The sequence below is a fragment of the Balaenoptera borealis genome, assembly GCF_965194805.1.
Source record: "Balaenoptera borealis genome assembly, chromosome: X".
NCBI classification, from domain to species: domain Eukaryota; kingdom Metazoa; phylum Chordata; class Mammalia; order Artiodactyla; family Balaenopteridae; genus Balaenoptera; species Balaenoptera borealis.
The window spans coordinates 95,510,743-95,533,375 of record NC_138881.1 but is presented as its reverse complement, the minus strand read 5'-3'; the positions used below and the strand labels follow the sequence as shown (position 1 = coordinate 95,533,375).

General features: G+C 38.1%; 1 protein-coding gene across 1 annotated transcript in view; it reads left to right on the top strand.

Moving 5' to 3' along the window:
* The window catches only part of LOC309620614 (uncharacterized protein), a 168,629-nt gene that overhangs the window by 72,382 nt on the left and 73,614 nt on the right, over nt 1-22,633 (top strand). The window lies entirely within an intron of this gene.

The window sequence follows — 22,633 nt, the reverse complement described above, 5'->3', positions numbered from 1 at the left end:
GGCTAGGGGAAGGACAAGCAAAAGAATCCCTACCAGTAGTAGCCTGAGGTTAAAATTGTGACAAGAAAAATAAGACCTGGAATCCAGCCATGAAAATCTGATCAAAATGGGAGGAAGCTGAGTAAGCAAGCAGGGGGATGGGATCTCTGTAGAAGTGGTCTGAGCTTGAGGGAAAGTCCAACAGGCATTGGTATCACCAGTTTTTGGCTTTCTATCCACTATCTTCCTTTCTTCCTTAAGCCCCATAAATTCAGTGATTTTTTTTTTTTTGGCAAGGCAAAACAAATGATCATGTCTGACAAAGACTTCTTTACTACTTCTAGGTTCAAGGAAGCAGTCTGGGAGAGTGCTTTACATAACTGAGTGTGCACCTTGTCATGTTTTATAAGAACAGTGAGATAACATTCTAAATTGGAACCATCTCAATAAATCTGGGTTGAGCTATCACCATACCCATCTAATCAATATGTGAAAATATTAAAAGAACAACCAGAAAGGAATGATTAGGTTCTTATCCCCATTGAGCTTCACTGTATATGTGTACAGAAATTTAAGTATCTTAAAAATCACTTTAATATTCATTATCTCATTCAATCTTGACCACGATTTTGTCATTTTCCAGGTCAGAAAACCAAGGCACTGAGATTTTAAGTAAAGTCAAGGGTCAAAGGGGAAACTTGATACATGTGTAACTGTCTCTGAAGGACTCCTGTGTGGAATACTTGTTCTCAGAGACAAGTAAGGCACTATCTGAAGACGTTTGGGAGGGTAGGGGTGGAGATGGGATGATTGTCTCCATTAAGTAATTTATGAGTTCCATATCATTGGAAGAATGCAAGCAAAGTTAGCATTACTACTTGGTGAGGAGTAAAATACAGGTGATGAAACTGACCACTAGTTGTATGCAATCTAGAATCTGATCCTTAGATCTATAGCCAACCTGAACCTTACCCACCTTGCCCACCTACCTCAGAGCTCCTGTTCCTAGAGGAGACTCAGTGACTAAGCTACAGCAGCCTTTGTTTACCAATTTGAGGATTTATCTTTGTTCCTCTGTCCATTCCCAATGCCCCCACCATTTCAAACGGTATATGCTGTTTCAAGTAAACAATTAGAGGAAGAATGGAAAAATTCTGATCTGCAGATCTTAAATAGTCATAAAATGAGCCCTTTAAATTTGAAGTGAAAGGTCTTCTCCTGCATTTGTGCTCCCTGCTGCCTCTTTCATCTTTAATTCATTAAGTGCAATTCACTTAGTGATGAACACCGCTTGCAACTGATGAGCTGACAGAGCCTAGCCCACTTAGATTTAAACTTTTTTTTTTTTTTTTGCTTTGCCACGTCCCTGTGGTGTGCAGGCAACCTGTGGCCCTGCTCAAGGTGGAGAAAACTTAATATAAACAACTTAGTCCATATCATGTTTTTCAGTTATCAGAAGTCTCCTAGAAAATATTTGCAAATGAAGCAACTGACAAAGGATTAATCTCCAAAATTTACAAGCAGCTCATGCAGCTCAATATCAAAAAAAAACCCAGCCCAATCCAAAAATGTGCAGAAGACCTAAATAGACATTTCTCCAAAGAAGATATACCGATTGCCAACAAACACATGAAAGGATACTCAACATCACTAATCATTAGAGAAATGCAAATCAAAACTACAATATGGTATCACCTCACAGCAGTCAGAATGGCCGTCATCAAAAATCTACAAACAATAAATCCTGGAGAGGGTGTGGAGAAAAGGGAACCCTCTTTCACTGTTGGTGGGAATGTAACTTGATACAGCCACTATGGAGAACAGTATGGAGGTTCCTTAAAAAACTAAAAATAGAACTACCATATGACCCAGCAATCCCACTACTGGGCATATACCCTGAGAAAACCATAATTCAAAAAGAGTCATGTACCACAATGTTCATTGCAGATCTACTTACAATAGCCAAGACATGGAAGCAACCTAAATGTCCATCGACAGATGAATGGATAAAGAAGAGGTGGCACATATATACAATGGAATATTACTCAGCCATCAAAAGAAATGAAATTGAGTTATTTGTAGTGAGGTGGATGGACCTGGAGTCTGTCATACAGAGTAAAGTAAGTCAGAAAGAGAAAAACAAATATCGTATGCTAACGCATATATATGGAATCTAAAAAAAAAAATGGTTCTGAGGAACCTAGGGGCAGGACAGGAATAAAGACGCAGATATAGAGAATGGACTTGAGGACACCAGGAGGGGGAAGGGTAATCTGGGACGAACTGAGAGAGTGGCATATACATATATACACTACCAAATGTAAAATAGCTAGCTAGTGGGAAGCAGCCACATAGCACAGGGAGATCAGCTCGGTGCTTTGTGACCACCTAGAGGGATGGGATAGAGAGGGTGGGAGGGAGACACAAGAGGGAGGAGATATGGGGATATATGTATATGTATAGCTGATTCACTTTGTTATACAGCAGAAACTAACACACCATTGTAAAGCAATTATACTCCAATAAAGATGTTAAAAAAAAAAAGAAGTCTCCTAAAGCCACAGATTAATGTTCCAACTTTAGAGATGAAGAATTTAAGGCTCAAGAAATGGAAAATTATTCAGGTCATGTTATGACTGTCTTTGCTAAGTTCCAATCCCAAGTCCTTTCCAGTTAGCCTTTCTTTCCTCTCCCAGCCTTGACTATGAGTGAACAAGCAATGCAGTGATTATAGAGTATGGTGAAGAAGCAACCTTTTAATGTTATTCAATAATTGGTAACATCCCACCCATACGCAGAGCATTTTATGTGATCTAAGTCTTCTCCTATTGTCTCATTTATCATTTTGATAAACTATGAAGTAGGCAAGACGTGTATTCAACACTCCCACCAACAGATAAAGAAAGAATTGTCTAAGGATATACAACTATTTAGTATTAGATCTGGGACTAGAATCCTCAACTCTTGCTCCTAACAGCACTACATCCTGAAAGTAGTTTGAAACAGTGGAAGAATCATGGGCTTGGGAGTTAGAAAGAATTTAGATTAAAATCCCAATCTGAGTTAAGCCAAAGCTCTGAGACCTTGGGCAAGTTACCTCTCTGAACCTTAGTTTTCACATCTGTAAAATCTGTATTGCAAAGTAGCTGTGATGAGTTGAGATACTATATGTAAAGTTCCTGGCATCCATCAGACAGCAATGATAGAAGCCACTGATAGCATATTTTCTGTAGACACTGGAAGGTTACCTACCAAACGTCCTTGTCACCTACTCCAGTGTCTATCTGGGAATTTGGAGGAAGGTGATTCTTGGTGTGGAGCAAGTGGCTTAAACTAATTCACTTAGCATATAACATGTCTTAGTGTTTCTCCTTTGAAACACTCATATCACTTGTAATAATTTATTATATCCTCATTTTTCCTACTAGATTATGAGCTAATCAAGACAGGAATCATGCAATTTTTTTTAAAATTTTTTATTTTTATTTATTTATTTTTAACATCTTTATTGAAGTATAATTGCTTTACAATGGTGTGTTAGTTTCTGCTTTAAAACAAAGTGAATCAGTTATACATATGTTCCCATATCTCTTCCCTCTTGCATCTCCCTCCCTCCCACCCTCCCTTTCCCACCCCTCTAGGTGGTCACAAAGCACCGAGCTGATCTCCCTGTGCTATGCGGCTGCTTCCTTTTATTTTTTTAATGCTATTCTTGTCTGCTTACATTCTTTTTATTTATATATGTATGTATGTATGTATGGCTTTGTTGGGTCTTCGTTTCTGTGCGAGGGCTTCCTCTAGTTGCGGCAAGCGGGGGCCACTCTTCCTCGCGGTGCGCGGGCCTCTCACTATCGCGGCCTCTCGTTGCCGAGCACAGGCTCCAGATGCCCAGACCCAGTAATTGTGGCTCACGGGCCGAGTTGCTCCGCGGCATGTGGGATCCTCCCAGACCAGGGCTCGAACCCACGTCCCCTGCATTGGCAGGCAGACCCTCAACCACTGCGCCACCAGGGAAGCCCGGAATCATCCAATTTTATTTCTATATCCCTAAGGCCTAGCATACTTCCTTACACATAGAGGTGCTCAGTAATTCTTTGTTGAATTTATAATACCTGCCCATGGCAGACATATAATAGTTAAAACTAGATAGATAGTAGCAAAGTGGTCTTACTGTTTCCCATTCCCAATATAACTCTTCTATTATTATTCCCTGAAGTGAGTGAAAAACTCAGCCCTGTTCCAGTGCATATCAGCATGTTTTTGCATTACAAATGCCTGAGTTAACCAGATAGAAATATAGATAAAGACTTGTGGCAGTAAGACTAATGCTCAGGAAGCAGATGTCCCAGCCCTAGACTTATGGTGACCTTAGCCAGAGCAGTGAGAAACCTTGAAGACCCTTGAGAATGTACTATGCTAGGACAAATGGGTCATTTAGTTTGTGGCTACTCTCTTCTTAGAAGAGTTTCAGATATGCCCAAGCCCTTGGTCAAAAAAATTATCTATCAGATTTGGAAAGAAAATGAGTACAAAATAATCCAGACAAGAATTGTTTAAAGATATGGTATTTTCAACCACCCTTAAGTGAAGACAGAAGAATTATTTACCTCTCAGGTGTCGTGCCCCAAGCATAATCAGGCCACAAGCTTCAGCAGTGGGGCAGATTCTGGGGGATGGGAAAAGACCAAATGAGAAGGAGTGGGATTCTCTAACATCTCAAGTTGCAGCAGCAACCTTCGTTCTGTGCTCTTACTGCTAGAGTGCTCCATTTTCACTGGCTGACATTCCCCAACCCCCTGACATTGGAACAAATAGCAGGTACGAGGTGGTAGAACTTTGGGCTCTGCCAGTTGAGAGCTGTGTAGACTCAAGCAATTTAATATCTTTGAGCTTCATTATTTTTTTTTTTTTACAAAAATGGGGCCAATAATATCTAGCACAGAGGGCTGTTCATTTATTCACATAATAAATCTTGGTTGAATATCTATTATATTCCAGGGACTGTGTTGGGAACTGGAGAACAGTAGTGAGTCCTCATGGAACATAGGCATTCTAGAATTACTGAAGTAATGTATGCAAACTGCTTGTCTCAGTGCCTGGCTCATAACAATCATTTAATCAATGATAGCTATCATTTTAATAGCCTGAGATATAAGGACATGATGGTTAAGAATCCAGGCTCTGGAGTCAGACCTGGGTTGTAGTTCTATCAGAATATTAGCTCCACGTATTAGTCATGAGAACTTGGGCAAGTGTTTTTAATGTTACATACCTCAATTTCCTCACCTGTGAAATAACTAATAATGATCATAACTGTTTTATAAGCTTGGGAAGATCAAATAAGAGTGAATGTGAAACTACCAGCAAGTCTTCTCCCTCTAAGGGCTAATGACTCAGGACTGACACAGGTCTAGTTGGGTCAAAAATAAAAGGCCTTTCAAGGCAAGTGTCTTAAGCTGCTTGAAATTTGTCTGGAGCAAAAAGAAAGGTAAATGGAAGAACTATTGTTAGAAGGGCCGACAATTCCGATGACATTCTAAGTACAGATATGGCAGGGAAATAATTTATAGGTGACAAACTAGTTCCCTTCTTCACATCCATCACAGGTGAGAAAATGCTGTCATTTTATTTATGGCCTTTGCTTATAATAGACTCAAAATGCCCTCTTTGCAAAGCCCTTCTGTCTTGAGCCCCAGATTTCAGTAAGGTCATGTCTACTTCTCCATCTTTTCTCATTGGATCATATTTCCAATAAGACAGCTCTTTCCACCTACTTGTGTATCTGTGTTCTTGGTGACCTCTGCATTGAGGATGTTGTTGCCATTGGCACTTGGAGTTCCCAAAGGATAACTGGTGATGCAAAGGTACAAGCAGTAACATGATTCAGCAGAAAGCTGGCCTCTGCCTGACTTTTAAAAAATCTGAAAGTATATTGGGGATATAATTTACATATAAAAAAATTCATCAATTTAGTATGTAGAGTTAATGAGTTTTGACAAATATATATGTGTGTGTGTATATATATATGTATATATGTATATACATATATACATATATATGTATATACATATATACATATATATATATATACATATATATATATATAACCACTACCACATTTGAGATATAAAATATGTCCATTACTTCAAAATTCTGTCACATTCCTTTGCAGTCAGTTTCCCCATCCCTGGCCCCAGGTAATCATGAATCTACTTTCTATTTGTATAGATTTGCCCTTTCTAGACATTTCATATAAATGTAATCATACAATATGTCGTCTTTTGTGATTGGCTTCCTTCACTTAGCATGTTTTTGGGGTTCATCCATGTTGTGGCATGTATCAGTACCTCATTCCTTTTTATTGCCAAAAATATTCTATTGTATGGATATAACACATCTTGTTTCACCTTATTGATGGACATTTAGGTTGTTTCCAGTTTGGGGTCATTACAAGTAGAGCTACTATGAGCATTTGTGTACAAATATATTTTCATTTCTCTTGGGTTAAATACCTAGGCGTAGGTCATATGGTAAGACTGTTTAACTTTACAAGATACTGAAAACTCTTCCCCAAAATGGCTATACTATTTTGCATTCTCACCAACAGTATATGAGTGTTCCAGTCATACATTCTTGCCAACACTTGGCATTGTCAGTCTTTTACATTTTATTTGTATGGAGTTTTACAGAAGCTCCCGAAGGGCCTTGAACCATTAGATCATTCCCCTATTGGCTGCTCACTATCATCTTATCCCCATGTCCTTTGAGGAATGTGGTAAGAAATGGGAGGAGAGAATTCATTTTTTACCTGAGGGTAGGGAATCAGTAAAGCTGCCTGTACCTATCCAGGGAGGGAGGCAATCTAATTCTATGAAGAACAAACATCAATAGTATGGAAGATGCAAGGAGACAGATTTGGGATTCCTATAACATAGAACTTTCTAGAGTTTAGAACTGCCTTATAATAGAGTGAACATCAATAAGAAAGGTGCTCCCTATCACTAAAAGTATTTAAGTAGCAATTGGATGAACACCTCATGGGGATGTTCTGAAGCAGATTCATGTACCAGATAAAGGTTAGATGAATATCCTCAGATATTTCTATGACAATGTGAAGTAGACAATATCGAAATTCTGTGACTTCTGATTCTTCCTTTCTGTTCTCTGCCCTTTCACCTGACTTCCAGTTAACCCCCAATCCTTAATGCCCCGGTACCACAAATGGCTGGAAATCAATCTTCACTAGAGTAAGCTAAAGATTTCCCTTTTCCAGAGCATCTGAGTTGTAGTATATTCCCAAATAAGAATCTCTAATGGTAGAATTTCAGGCAAAGCAACAGCCAGTGAGTAAGATGGTTTGGCTAGAATTTCCTGCCTGACACCACTCACATTAAACATAGCACCTAGATCATCATCCAGTCTACCTACTGGCTGATAATGTAGCTCTTGAAGGAAGTCAAAGAGAAAGAAAGCAAAGCTTCCAAATGTGATTTTCAAAGCAGGGTAACAAATGAGGACTAACAAACTCCTTCTCAGCTTGGTTTTCACATCCACATAGACCTGACTATCAAAAATTGTCCATCTGCCAACTCTTTTTTGTATCCAGCACCCTCTAGCACTGATATGGTACTGTATGTTTTTAGAATACTGCTTACATCGACTGACAGCTTTTTTTATATATACCCATCAGGAGTGATGTATCTTTTATTCATCTTCACACTTTAAGTGTCTGTCAGACTGTCAAGTCTTTCTGTCTTCTGTAAGAATGTGTCATAGAGGAAACTGGTTGCGACCTGCCAGCTGGCCTCAGTTATTCAGTCTGCAGGGAGACCCTGAAGAGCAGTGCCAGAGTAAAATGTTCCCAATGATCTCTGTCTTCATAAAAAATAAATCAAGAAAGAAATAGAATGAAACTGTATCAAGGAAATGTTCACTTAGATCTGGAGATGAACTTGTATACATGAGTGAACAAAACATGGAATCAGTATACTCAGAGATGGCTAAAGCAACAGCCAGGAAATGGATTTGAGTTGACTTATAGTGGAGGCAGTGCACTGGGCTAGGTGGCCTCAAGTGTATTTGTCATAGATAGTGGCAGATGTATAGAGGACACTTGCTTTCCTCTTCCTTCCATCCTTTTTTTCTATCCAGGTGGCTTTTAATCATTCTCATATGAAAATATTGTTTATAAGTGTATTGGCAGATTTTTTTCAAAGTCATGAGAGAAGTCTCCAGGATATGGGTAGCATCACCATGAAACGTGAAGTCCCCTGTTCTAGGTTATTCCAGGACTATTGAGACCCAGAGAGGGAAAATGATTGACTCTCAGTGATTCTAGAAGAAAGGAGAGGAGCTCTTAACTCTTTATCACATCCAACCCCAAGCCCCAGAGAAAGGACTGAAAGCCCAAATATCAATAGTGGCAGAAACCATAGTTTTGATTAACTCAGTCAAGTTTGGCCATCATTGCAGAGGATAAAGGAATGCTGAAAATCAGCCATTAACCTCACTATGGACATAAGATGTTTGGAAACAAGACTGCATTTCAGATCCCCATACTCCCTACCTTTGATTTGATGGTGTAGGTGGGAGTTTAATCAGCTTAAAGCCCTCATAACTCTACCAGTATTGGCTCAAGAACCAGTGTGAATTGAGGCCTACTAGTGAAGCCTATAAGGAGATGGAGCTATGAGGAACTGGAGAAAGCTGATAAGTTTACTTCCCTGGTTCTGGGCTCTATATGGACATGACCCCACCCTGAATTCATTATTTTATTTATATTTTTAAAATTTTATTGGCATATAGTTGATTTACCATGTTGTTAGTTTCAGGGGTACAGCAAAGAGAATCAGTTATACATATACATGTATCCATTATTTTTTAGATTGTTTTCCTATATAGGTTATTATAGAATATTGAGTAGAGTTCCATGTGCTATACAGTAGGTCCTTATTAGTTATCTATTTTACATACAGTAGTGTGTATATGTTAATCCCAATCTCGTAATTTATCCCCCCCCCCTTTCCCTTTGGTAACCATAAATTTGTTTTCTACATCTGTGACTCTATTTCTGTTTTGTAAAGTTAATTTGTACCATTTTTTTTAGATTTCACAAATAAGCGATATCATATGATATTTGTCTTTCTCTGTCTGACTTATTTCTCTTAGTATGACAGTCTCTAAGTCCATCCATGTTGCTGCAAATGTCATTATTTCATTCTTTTTTATAGCTGAGTAATAGTGCATTGTATATATGTATCACAGCTTCTTTATCCATTCCTCTGTCAACGGACATTTAGGTTGCTTCCATGTCTTGGCTATTGTAAATAGTGCTGCAATGAACATTGGGGTGCATGTATTTTTTCAAATTATGGTTTTCTCTGGATATATGCCCAGGAGTGGGATTGCTGGATCATATGGTAGCTCTATTTTTAGTTTTTTAAGGAACCTCCATACTGTTCCCCATAGTAGCTGTACCAGTTTACCTTCCCACTGACAGTGCAAGAGGGTTATCTTTTCTCCACACCCTCTCTTTATATATTTTGGAGATTAATCCCCTGTCAATCTCATTGTTTGTAAATATTTTCTCCCATTCTGTGGGTTGTCTTTTTGTTTTGTTTATGGTTTCCTTTGCTGTGCAAATCTTTTAAGTTTAATTAGGTCCCATTTGTTATTTTTGTTTTTATTTTCATTACTCTGGGAGGTGGATCCAAAAAGATATTGCTGCGATTTATGTCAGAGAGTATTCTGTCTATGTTTTCCTTTAAGAGTTTTATATTATCGGACCTTACATTTAGGTCTTAAATCCATTTTGAGTTTATTTTTGGGTATGGTGTTACAGAGTGTTCTAGTTTCATTCTTTTATAGGTAACTGTCCAGTTTTCCCAGCACCACTTATTGAAGAGACTGTCTTTTTTCCATTGTATATTCTTGCCTCCTTTGTCATAGATTAGATGACCATAGGTGCATGGGTTTATCTCTGGACTTTCTATCCTGTTCCATTGGTCTATATTTCTGTTTGGGGGCCAGAACCATACTCTTTTGATGACTGTAGCCTTGTAGTATAGTCTGAAGCCAGGGGGCCTGATTCCTCCAGCTCCATTTTTCTTTCTCAAGATTCCTTTGGCTATTCGTGGTCTTTTGTGTTTCCATACAAATTGTAAAATTTTTTGTTCTAATTCTGTGAAGTCTGCAGATTGCTTTAGGTAGTATAGTTATTTTGACAATATTGATTCTTCCAATCCAAAAATACGGTATATCTCTCCATCTGTTTGTGTCGTCTTTGATGTCTTTCATCAGAATCTTATAGTTTTCTGAGCACAGGTCTTTTGCCTCCTTAGGTTGGTTTATTCCTAGGTATTTTATTCTTTTTGATGCAATGGTAAATGAGATTGTTTCTTTAATTTCTCTTTCTGATCTTTGGTTGTTAGTGTATAGAAATGCAACAGATTTCTGTGTATTACTTTTGTATCCTGCAACTTTACCAAATTCTTTGATGAGTTCTAGTAGTTTTCTGGTAGCATCTTTAGGATTTTCTATGTATAGTATCATGTAATCTGCAAAGAGTGACAGTTTTACTTTTTCTTTTCCAATTTGGATTCCTTTTATTTCTTCTCTGATTGCCATGGCTAGAACTTCCAAAACTATGTTGAATAAAAGTGGCAAGATTGGACATCCTTGTCTTTTTCCTGATCTTAGGGGAAATGATTTTAGATTTTCACCATTGAGAATGATGTTAGCTGTAGGTTTGTCGTATATGGCTTTTATTATGTTGATGTGTGTTCTCTCTATGCCCGCTTTTGGAGACTTATTATCATAAATGGTGTTGAATTTTGTCAAAAGCTTTTGCTGCATCTACTGAGATAATCATACAGTTTTTATTCTTCAGTTTGTTAATGTGGTGTATCATATTGATTGATTTGCATATATCGAAAAATCATTGCATCCCTGGGATAAATCCCACTTGATCATGGTGTATGATCCTTTTAATGTATTGTTGGATTTGGTTTGGTAGTATTTGTTGAGGAATTCTGTATCTATGTTCATCAGTGATATTGACCTCTAATTTTCTTTTTCTGTGATATCTTTGTCTGGTTTGGGTATCAGGGTGATGGTGGCCTCATAGAATGAGCTTGGGAGTGTTTCTTCCTCTGCAATTTTTTGGAATAGTTTCAGAAGGATACGTGTTAACTTTTCTCTAAGTGTTTGATAGAATTTGCCTGTTTGTTAGAAGTTTTTAAGTAACAGTTTAAATTTCAGTACTTGTGATTGGTCTGTTCATATTTTCTATTTTTTCCTGGTTCAGTCTTGGAGGTTGTACCTTTCTAAGAATTTGTCCATTTCTTCTAGGTTGTCCATTTTATTGGCATATAGCTTCTTGTAGGAGTCTCTTATGATCCTTTGTATTTCTGTGGTGTCATTTGTAACTTCTCCTTTTTCATTTCTAATTTTATTGATTTGAGCCCTCTCCCTTTTTTTTCCCTAATAAGTCTGGCTAAAGGTTTATCGATTTTGTTTATCTTTTCAAAGAACCAGCTTTTAGTTTCATTGACCTTTTCTATTGTTTTCTTTGTCTCTATTTCATTTGTTTCTGCTCTGATCTTTATGATTTCTTTCCTTCCACTAACTTTGGGTTTCGTTTGCTCTTCTTTCTCTAGTTGTTTTAGGTGTAAGGTTAGGTTGTTTATTTGATATTTTTCTTGTTTCCTGAGGTAAGATTGTATTGCTATAAACTCCCCTCTTAGAATTGCTTTTGCTGTGTCCCATAGGTCTTGGATCATGGTTTTTGTGTTGTCATTTGTCTCTAGGTATTTTTTTTATTTCCTCTTTGATGTCTTCAGTGATCAATTGGTTGTTTAGTAGCATATTGTTTAGCCTGCACGTGTTTGTGGGGTTAAGTTTTTTTTTTTTTTCCCTGTAAGTGATTTCTAATCTCATAGCATTGTGGTCAGAAAAGATGCTTGACATGATTTCAATTTTCTTAAATTTACCAAGGCTTGATTTGTGGCCTAAGATATGATCTACCCTGGAGAATGTTCCATGTGCCCTTGAGAAGAAAGTGTATTCTCCTGCATTCGGATGGACTGTTCTATAAATATCAATTAAGTCCATCTGGTTGAATGTGTCATTTAAGGCTTCTGTTTCCATATTGATTTTCTGTCTGTATGATCTATCCATTGGTGTAAGTGGGGTGTTGAATTCCCCCACTATTATTGTGTTACTGTCGATTTTGCCTTTTATGGCAGTTAGCATTTGCCTTATATATTGAGGTGCTCCTATGTTGGGTGCATATATATTTACAATTATTATATCTTCTTCTTGGATTGATCCCATGATCATTATGTAGTGTCCTTCCTTGTCTCTTGTAATAGTCTTTATTTTAAAGTCTATTTTGTCTGATATGAGTATTGCTACTCCAGCTTTCTTTTGATTTCTATTTGCATGGAATACCTTCTTCCATCCCCTCACTTTCAGTCTGTATGTGTCCCTAGGTCTGAAGTGGGTCTCTTGTAAACAGCATATATATGGTGTATATATATATGTATATGTATATATATATACCATATCCATTTTGTATCCATTCAACCAGTCTATATCTTTTGGTTGGAGCATTTAATCCATTTACATTTAAAGTAATTATTGAGATGTATGTTCCTATTGCCATTTTCTTAATTGTTTTGTGTTTGTTTTTGTAGGTCTTTTTTGTTCCCTTCCTCTTTTGTTCTCTTCTCTTGTGATTTGATGACTAAATTTAGTGTTGTGTTTGGATTGCTTTTTCTTTTTTGTGTGTGTCTATTGTAGATTTTTAGTTTGCAGTTCCCATGAGGTTTTGATACAGCAGTCTTTATGTATACAAGGTTGTTTTAAGTTGCTGGCCTCTTAATTTCAAATGCAATTCCCACTTCCTGCATTTGTACTCTCCTCTTCTCATGATTGCTGGTTTTGATATCAAATTTGTGTGTGGATGATTTCCTACCTTTACTGTATGTTTCCCTTTACTGGTGAGCTTTCCCATTTACATTTTCTTGTTTCTAGTAGTGGCCTTTTCTTTTCTGCCTAGAGATGTTCTTTTAGCATTTGTTGTAAAGCTGGTTTGGCTGAGGCGGCAACCAGCCCTGGTGCATGAGCCCACCCAGGCTGGAGCCCCTCCTAGTGCCCGCAGAGGCAAGAGCCAGCATGTGGGGAAAGAGGCTGCAATGGCGGCCCATTCAACAATGGTGCTTTACTTCTATGGCAGTCAGGGCTTCTTCTGCAAACATTCCTGTTTGCAGAGCTCCTCACTCCCATCCCTTCAGGCTGTCTCCTCACAGCCAACAGCAGTCCTCTCTCCCTCGGTCTGCTCTCCAAACACCATGTTCCAGCTCCCAGCCCCTGTCTGCACTGGTGGACACACATCTCAGGCTTGGGTGTGCAGGGCTGTGGCATGGACCATCTGTGTAGGTCTCACTCTGTCCTGCCTGCCACAGACCTGGTTGCTGTGCTCTCCTCTGAGCCCTTAAAGCTCTCCTTCTGTCCCAGCTGATCGTCCCACTGGTGAGGGGACTACCCCACATATGGGAAACTCTCCTCTCCTTCAGCACCCCCCCGCCCCAGGAACACAGGTTCTGTCCTGCTTCCTCTTTTCTTTTTTTTTTCTTTCTTTCATCCTACCCAGTTAGTTATGCAGGGATCTTTCTTGTCCTTTTAGGTGTCCAAGGTCCTCTGCTAGTGTTCAGCAGGTTCTCTGTGAGAATTATTCCATTTGAAGATGTATTCTTTTTTTTTCTTTTTTTTTGGTTGCACTGGTCTTAGTGGTGGCATGCAAACTCTTAGTTGCAGCATGCATCTGGGATCTAGTTCCCTGACCAGGGATCGAACCTGGGCCCCCTGCATTGGGAGCTCAGAGTCTTAACCACTGCACCACCGGGGAAGTCCTTGCAGATGTATTCTTGATGTATTTGTGGGGAGAGATGAACTCCACGTCCTCCTACTCCACCATCTTGACTCCTCCCTTCCAGAATTCATTATTTTAAAGCTTAGTAGCTTCCATGTCTCTCAAGTGACTGAAGTTTGCTGGTTTCAGGACCCATAGTTTAACACTCCCTCTCACAGGTCTTACCACTTAGTGAAGGGTGTGGGTTGTGAAACACAAGCTCTAGGTTGAGTTTAATTGAATGGTTCCTCTGGTTCTATCAGTTAAGATGGAACTTTTGCTTAAAGCTCTGGGTAGTTATTAATGAAAACCAGCTAAGCATGACTTTTTATTGAACCCCTGGGAATTCTCTAGGCTCCAGAGTCATGACTTAAAGTCAACTTGTGTTCATAAAGATGAGTAGAAACTTTACAAAGACAAAAATCATGTTTGAAAAGTGACCAAAACAGGCATTCAATTGCTGCAGACCCATGGCCTTTTGTACCAGCTTACAAAATGTGCACTGAGCCCGCCCTCAACAATAATGTTAAAAGAAACCAAACATCTGAAGGATATGGGTTCCAAAGAAAGGCAACACATAAACACCATCACCACAACCTCCACTTGCAGAGCACTTATTTGGGGCTGAACACTACACTCCCTTTACATCAGTAATTTCATTTAATCATGAAAGTAAGTTAATGAAGGCATTCTTAGCTTCATTTTATTGATGAAGAAATTCAACCTGAAAGAGTAGGTAGCTTGCCCAAGACCCCACACTCAGTAAGTGGGAGAGCCAAGATTCAGACCCAAGTCTACCTGACACAAAAGCCCTATATTCTTAACTGATTATGTTGAACTGCCTGGTAGAGATGACCTGGTAACAAGTATGCTGGAATTGAGTGAAGCATCAGTTTCTTAGTTGGTGGAAACCCTTGAGTTCCTAACTTATTGCTTCTGCATCCCTCCATCCATTGTCTGCCATTCCATTGTTTCCTGGTAATTTCCTCAGGGCAAAGATGTAGAAAGCTGTGATGGCTGAGATAAGAAAGTAGGCAGAAGCCAATGTGTAATATAAATTTGGAGGATTTTCTGTGGAATTTGTTCATCATCTCCATGTATTATAATTAGTATGTGAAAGATATTGATTGATTGTTCCTAATTTAGATGTCAAATCTAAAGGATAGATTATCCACTACGGGGTTCAAATACCCTCAGCAGCAGTCCAATGTTTCTTATTTAATAGGCTATTCTGTGACTGCCATTGTGGCTCCTGGTTGATTGCTGCCTTTGTCTGAGTGGTGCGGAAATGGCCTGTGCAGAAGAATTAATGTTTGTGGCCTGTTTTGTGTCTAGCAGCCTAAAGGGACAGAATGAAAGTTATGCTGAACAACAGAGCTTAGGTTATACTTCTCACAGCTGGGGTGCTAGAGAAACCAGTGGAAATTTACTCTGGAATTTCCATGATGAAAAAAATTCTTTCTTTCTCTCACAATTGGAGGAAAAGTGATTTATCAGGGACTGCCAAGGAATTATCTGATTATTCCACATCTCTCATCGATTTCTATAAGTGTACACATAGAACAGAACAAATCACATTTGCTTCCAGAAAAACGGTTCTGTGTTCATGAAGAGGCTGGTAATTTTATGAGACCTATTGATTTTCCTAAAATAACATGATTTAGTCTTTAACTCCCATACTCACAGCTGAGGAGATGAGAGCCTGGCATTTTCAATTATCAAGAAGATTTTTTTCCATTGTGAGGTGGAGATTAGGTTTTTTCAAATATCTGTGACTTCTCCATCATACCCATTCTATCCCATTTTCATATTCCCTTATTAAACATCCCTGGAAAATCAACTTTGATAAAGAAGAAATGAAGCAATGTTAATTTAGAAGAAACCCCTGGTATGATATTTATAATAAAATAACATGAAAAAACATGAAAAGTTTGAACAGGACCATCTGATAAATATCCTCCTTAAAGAAGTAAAAGAGAGAAATAAGGTATGTGTGCTTGGATTTAATAGACTATTAAATTATCATATCCTTAAGGAAAAAAACGCTTAAAAAAGACATTTTAAAAGTCTTTGTTTATGCTTTGTCAATAGTTCTCAAGATAACATCCCTTGGGTAATTTTGGATTCTTTCTAGCCTCCCCCTCACACTGAGTTTTCCTTTAGCCTCCTCTCTGGAACCTTCTGAACCTTTTGCTTCACTTCCATTTCCATTACTCTTACCAAAAATGAGCTCGAATCCAAGGGAAGCCAATTACTGGAGATGTGCCATGAGGGCATGGGGGATTGTTAGCAATCAATCACTTCTTTCAAAATTGTTTCTTTTATGAAATATATTTTCCTAAAATGAAAAACTATTCCCAAAAGAATGTAATGCTATTTCATAAACCTCTCAAGGAGATAATAATAGTAACTACACAAAAGTTGTACCATAAATTATAGACAATCACACAGAGGCTCCAAACACATGGAACTGCCTTCTTGAGAAAAAAGCAGATGAATACATAGCTGATATTCAACCTGAGTACGTTTTGAAGAACAACTCAAACATGTGCAAGGGATTATGGGATGCTTGGTAGTGTTGGTGGTGGGTGAGTAGTGGTGTGGCTTTACCTAAGGATTCATTAAGAAGATGGTACAGGAGATCCATGATGGATCTGGAGGGCCCAGAAGACAACAGTAATTTTGTACCTAAAATTCTTAGCTTTACTTTTGGTTTCTAGTTCAGCATGTAAGGAGCTTATAAGTTGCCACTCCATTCTAACAAAAGTAAAAAGCTGAACAAACTGCAAAAAAATCAAGGTCTGACAAAGACATAAGGTCACAGGTGAACCACTGCCTCCAAAATTGGAGAGATACAAGGGGAATTCAGAGAATCATAATTTATCAGAGCAGAAACCCCAAACAGAAATCTCTGTGGAAACCAGTTCCAGGTAGAAAAACCTGGACTATAATGACAAATTGCTGGAGGCTCAATGTGGACAACTCTGAGTTAAAAACTGGAGGGCCCAACTCAGGGAGAATCACATTTTTTGAGTGTTACCTCCAGGAGCTCAACTTGGTTCTTATAGTGACTATTGGAGAAAAAATTCCTTCATGCTTCCAGCAGGAGAGTAAAAGGAACCATTATTAAGTATGTATGTCAGAACATTCTACTTAATAAGGCCTACCCTCGGGAGAAACTATCTTACCAGAACCTCACCTGCTGGGGTTTTATGAGAGCCTAATCAGCCTGGGAGAAGTGAAATAACCAATGCCAACCCCCTCTAGTCTTCCACATGGAGGAAGGAAAATATACAACTCTAGCTCTCTCTAGCCATCCTGTCTCAACTAAGGAGAGAAAAACAAAACTGAGAAGCACTGGTGAATTTCACAGTCCAGAGGCTTCAAGAGACTGAAACCTAATCATAGGATTATGGAACTCTTCTTCTTGCCTCACAGCTTACCACTACATTACTAAAAGCCTATTTACTGCAGTTCCTTTTACCCAGCACATCATGTCTGCCTTTCAACAAAAAATTTCAAAGCATACTAAAAAGACAAAAAAAACACAGTTTGATGACACTGAAAAAGCATCAGAACCAGAGTCAGGTATGGCAGGATTGTTGGACTTCTCAGAAGAGGAAGTTTTTTAAACTATAATTAATATGGTAAGGGCTTTAATGGGGAAAAAATGTAGATAGCATGCACAAATAAATGGAAAATGTAAGCAGAGAGATGGAAAGTCTAAGAAAGAATCAAATAGAAATGTGAGGGAACAGAAGCTCTCTAAAAGAAATGAAGAGTATCTTTGATGGGCTCATTAGTAGACTAAACATGACTGAGGAAAGAATCTTTGAGTGAGTTTGAGGATATGACAACAGAAACTTCCAAAACTGAAAAGCACAGGAAAAAATCCTGCAAAAAACAGAACAGAATGTCCAAGAACTATGAGATAAATACAAAAGGTGTAACATATATGTAATGGCAATACCAAGAAAAGAAAGAGAAAAAGAAGCAACATTTGCAGCAATAATGCTTGAGAATTTCCCCAGAATTAATGTTAGACACCAAACCAAAGACCCAGGAAGCTCAGAGAACACTAAGCAGGATATTTGCAAACAAACAAATAAAAAACCCAAAACAAATACACAAAAAACTATACCTAGACATATCATTTTCAAACTTCAGAAAATCAGACAAAGAAAAAATCTTGAAAGGAGCCAGAGGAATAAAACACCTTACCAATAGAGGAGCAACAATGAGAATTACATCCAACTTCTCTTCAGAAACCATGTAAACAAGAAGAGAGTAGAGTGAATTATTTAATGTACTGAGGGAAAACACCAACTTAGAATTCTGTACCCTGTGAAATTATCTTTCAAAAGTGAAGGAAAGGGCTTCCCTGGTGGCACAGTGGTTGAGAATCTGCCTGCCAATGCAGGGGACATGGGTTCGAGCCCTGGTCTGGGAAGATCCCACATGCCGCGGAGCAACTGGGCCCGTGAGCCACAATTACTAAGCCTGCGCGTCTGGAGCTTGTGCTCCGCAACAAGAGAGGCCGCGATAGAGGCCCACACACCGCGATGAAGATTGGCCCCCACTTGCCACAACTGGAGAAAGCCCTCACACAGAAACGAAGACCCAACACAGCCATAAATATAAAAATAAATAAATAAATAAAAATTAAAAAAAAAATAGAATATTATAAAAAAAAAGTGAAGGAAAAATAAAGACTTTCACAGACAAACAAAAATTGAGGAAACTTATTGCCAGTAGACTTGCTCCTTATACAGATAGAACTGTAAGGATAAATAGATTAATCCACTATAATAGTTGGAGACTTCAACATCACTCTATAAGAAACGGACAGACCCAGCAGGCAAAAAATCAAAAGGACACAGGTGAACTCAACCACACCATCAAACAACTGGATATAAAGGAATCTATAGAATACTTCATCAAACAACAGCAGAATACACATTCTTCTCGAGTGCACATGAAACACCCACATAGACTACATCCTGGGCCATAAAATGCACTTTAAAATTTTTTTTAAAATGGGACTCAAACAATGTATCCTCTCAGACCACAGTGAAATTAAACTAGAAATCAACAACAAAAAGATATGAGAAAGTCCCCAAATGCTTGGAGATTAAACAACGTATTTCTGAATAACACAGATCAAATAAGGAATCTCAAGAGAAATTTTTTAATATTTTTAATTAAATTAAAGTGAAAATACAACGTATCAAACTTTGCAGGATGCAGCAAAAGCAGTTCTAAGAAGGAATTTTATGGAGATAAATGCATACATCAATAAAAATATCTCAAATAAACAACCTCACTTTACACCTCAAGGAACTGTGAGAAAGGAGAAGGAAACTAAGGCCAAAGCTAGAAGGAATGAAATAATAAAGATTAGAGCAAAAAGAACTGAAATAGAGAATAACAAAACAAGAGAAACTGTTATAAAACAAGAATTGGTTCTTTGAAAATATAAGCAAAATTGACAAACCTTTAGCTAGACTAACCAAGAAAAAAAGAGAGGACCCAAATGAATAGCGTTATAAATGAAAGAGGAGACATTATAACTGATACCACAGAAATACAAAGGATTATATTAGAGTACTACGAACAACTAAACATCAACAGATTGGATATCCTAAAAAAATGAATAAATTCCTAGAAACATACCACCTACCAAGACAGAAGCATGAAGAAATAGAAAATCTGAACAGACCAATAATGAGTAAGGAGATTGAGTCAGTAATCCAAAACCTCCCCACAAAAATAGTCCACAACTAGATGGTTTTACTGGTGAATTTTACCAAACATTTAAAGAACTAATACCTCACCTCACACTGGTCAGAATGGCCATCATCAAAAAATCTACAAACAATAAATGCTGGAGAGGGTGTGGAGAAAAGGGAACCCTCTTGCACTGTTGGTGGGAATGTAAATTGATAAAACCACTATGGAGAACAGTATGGAGGTTCCTTAAAAAACTAAAAATAGAATAACCATATGACCCAGCAACCCATTACTGGGCATATACCCAGAGAAAACCATAATTCAAAAAGATTCATGCACCAGGACTTCCCTGGAGGCACAGTGGTTAAGAATCTGCCTGCCAATGCAGGGGACACGGGTTTGATCCCTGGTCCAGGAAGATCCCACACACGGAGGAGCAACTAAGTCCGTGCACCACAACTACTGAGCCTGCACTCTAGAGCCTGTGCACCACAACTACTGAAGCCCACACACCTAGAGACTGTGCTCTGCAACAAGAGAAGCCACCACAATGAGAAGCCCGCGCACTGCAATGAAGAGTAGCCCCTGCTCACTGCAACTAGAGGAAGCCCACACGCAGCAATGAAAAACCAACACAACCAAAAATAAATTAATTAATTAATTTTTTAAAAAGACACATGAACCCCAATGTTCATTGAAGCACTATTTACAATACCTAGGACATGGAAGCAACCTAAATGTCCATCAACAGAGGAATGGATAAAGAAGATGTGGTACATATATACAATGGAATATTACTCAGCCATTAAAAGGAACGAAATTGGGTCATTTGTAGAGACGTGGATGGACATAGAGACTGTCACACAGAGTGAAGTAAGTCAGAAAGAGAAAAACAAATATCGTATAGTAACGCATATATGTGGAATCTAAAAAAAATGGTATAAATGATCTTATTTGCAAAGCAGTAATAGAGACACAGATGTAGAGAACAAACATATGGCTACCAAGTGGGAAGGGGTGGTGGTGGGATGAATTGGGAGATGGGGATTGACATATATACACTATTGATACTATGTATAAAATAGACAACTAATGAGAACCTACTGTATAGCACAGGGAACTCTACTCAATGCTCTGTGGATGACCTAAATGGGAAGGAAATCCAAAAAAGAAGGGATATTTGTATACGTATAGCTGATTCACTTTGCTGTACAGTAGAAACTAACATAATATTGTATTAGGTGGGCCAAAAAATGCCTTCGTTTTTTTAAGTAAAAATAAGAGACACATTTTTCATTTTTACCCAAAACTTTACTGAACAACGTTTTCACCCTTTTGCTCCACTACCTTCTGCCATTTTTCAGGCAACTTCATAATGCCATCTTCCCAAAACTTTTCATCTTTTTGAGCAAAGAACTGTTCCAGGTGCCTTTTACAGTCTTCCAGGGCATTGAAATTTTTTCCATTAAGAGAATTTTGTAAAGACCAAAATAAATGGAAATCTGAAGGTGCAATGTCTGGTGAATGCAGCGGATGAATCAGAACTTCACAGCCAAGCTGTAACAGTTTTTGCCTGGTCATCAAAAAAACATGTGGTCTTGCATTATCCTGATGGAAGATTATGCATTTTCTGTTGACTAATTCTGGATGTTTTTTGTTGAGTGCCGCTTTCAGTTGGTATAATTGCGAGCAGTACTTGTTGGAATTAATTGTTTGGTTTTTGGGAAGGAGCTCATAATAGAGGACTCCCTTCCAATCCCACCATATACACAACATCACCTTCTCTGGATGAAGGCTGGACTTTGGTGTGGTTTTTGGTGGTTAATTTCCCTTGCCCCACAATCTCTTCTGTTCCACATTGTTGTACAGTATCCACTTTTTATCGGCCGCCACAATTTGTTTTAAAAATGGAACATTTTCATTACCTTTCAGTAGAGTATTGCATGTGGAAATATGGTCAAGAAGGTATTTTTCGCTTAACTTATGTGGAACCTAAACATCAAAGTGATTCACATAACCAAGCTGGTGCAAATGATTTTCAACACTTGACTTGGATATTTTGAGTATGTCAGCTATCTCCCACGTGGTATCAGGTTGATCTCAATTATTGTTTCGATTTGATCGCTATAATCTTCAACTGGCCTACCCGACCGTGGAACATCGTCCAGCAAAAAATCTCCAGAACGAAACTTCACAAACAACTTTTGACACGTTCGATCAGTCATAGCACCTTCTCCATACACTGCACAAATCTTTTTGTGCATTTCAGTTGCATTTTTACCTTTCTTGAAATAAGAAAGCATAATATGCTGAAAGCGTTGCTTTTTTTCCTTCCATCTTCAATATTAAAATGTCTACACAAAAATTCAGCAATTTTGATGTCTTTTTATAAATGCATGCTGATATGATAGCTGTCACATACAATCTAACAAAATTGTTTCCAATGAAGTTAAAGACAACTAAGTGCTACTAGAGCCATCTTACGGAAAAAAACAAACGATCGTTTTGGCTCACCCAATAAAGAAACTATACTCCAATTTAAAAAAACATGATTAATACCAATTCTACTCAAACTCTTCCAAAAATTTCAAGAGGAAGGAACACTGCCAAGCTTATTTTACAAGGCCAGCATTACCCTGATACCGAAGCCAGATAAGAACACCACAAGAAAAAACTAGAGGTCAATATCACTGATGAATATTGAGGCAAAAATTCTCAACAAAATAAAAGCAAACAATTCAAACAGTACATTAAAAAATTATACAGCACAATTAAGTGGGATTCAACCCTGGGATGCCAGGATAGTTCAACATATGCAAATCAATAAATGTGATAAATCACTTAATAAATGATAAAAATCATATGACCATCTAAACCGATGCAGAAAAAGCATTTGACAAAATTCAACATGCATTCATAATAAAAACTATCAACAGATTGGGTATAAAAGGAACAAACTTGAACATAATAAGGCCACATAAACAAGTCCGCAGCTAACGTCTTACTTAATGG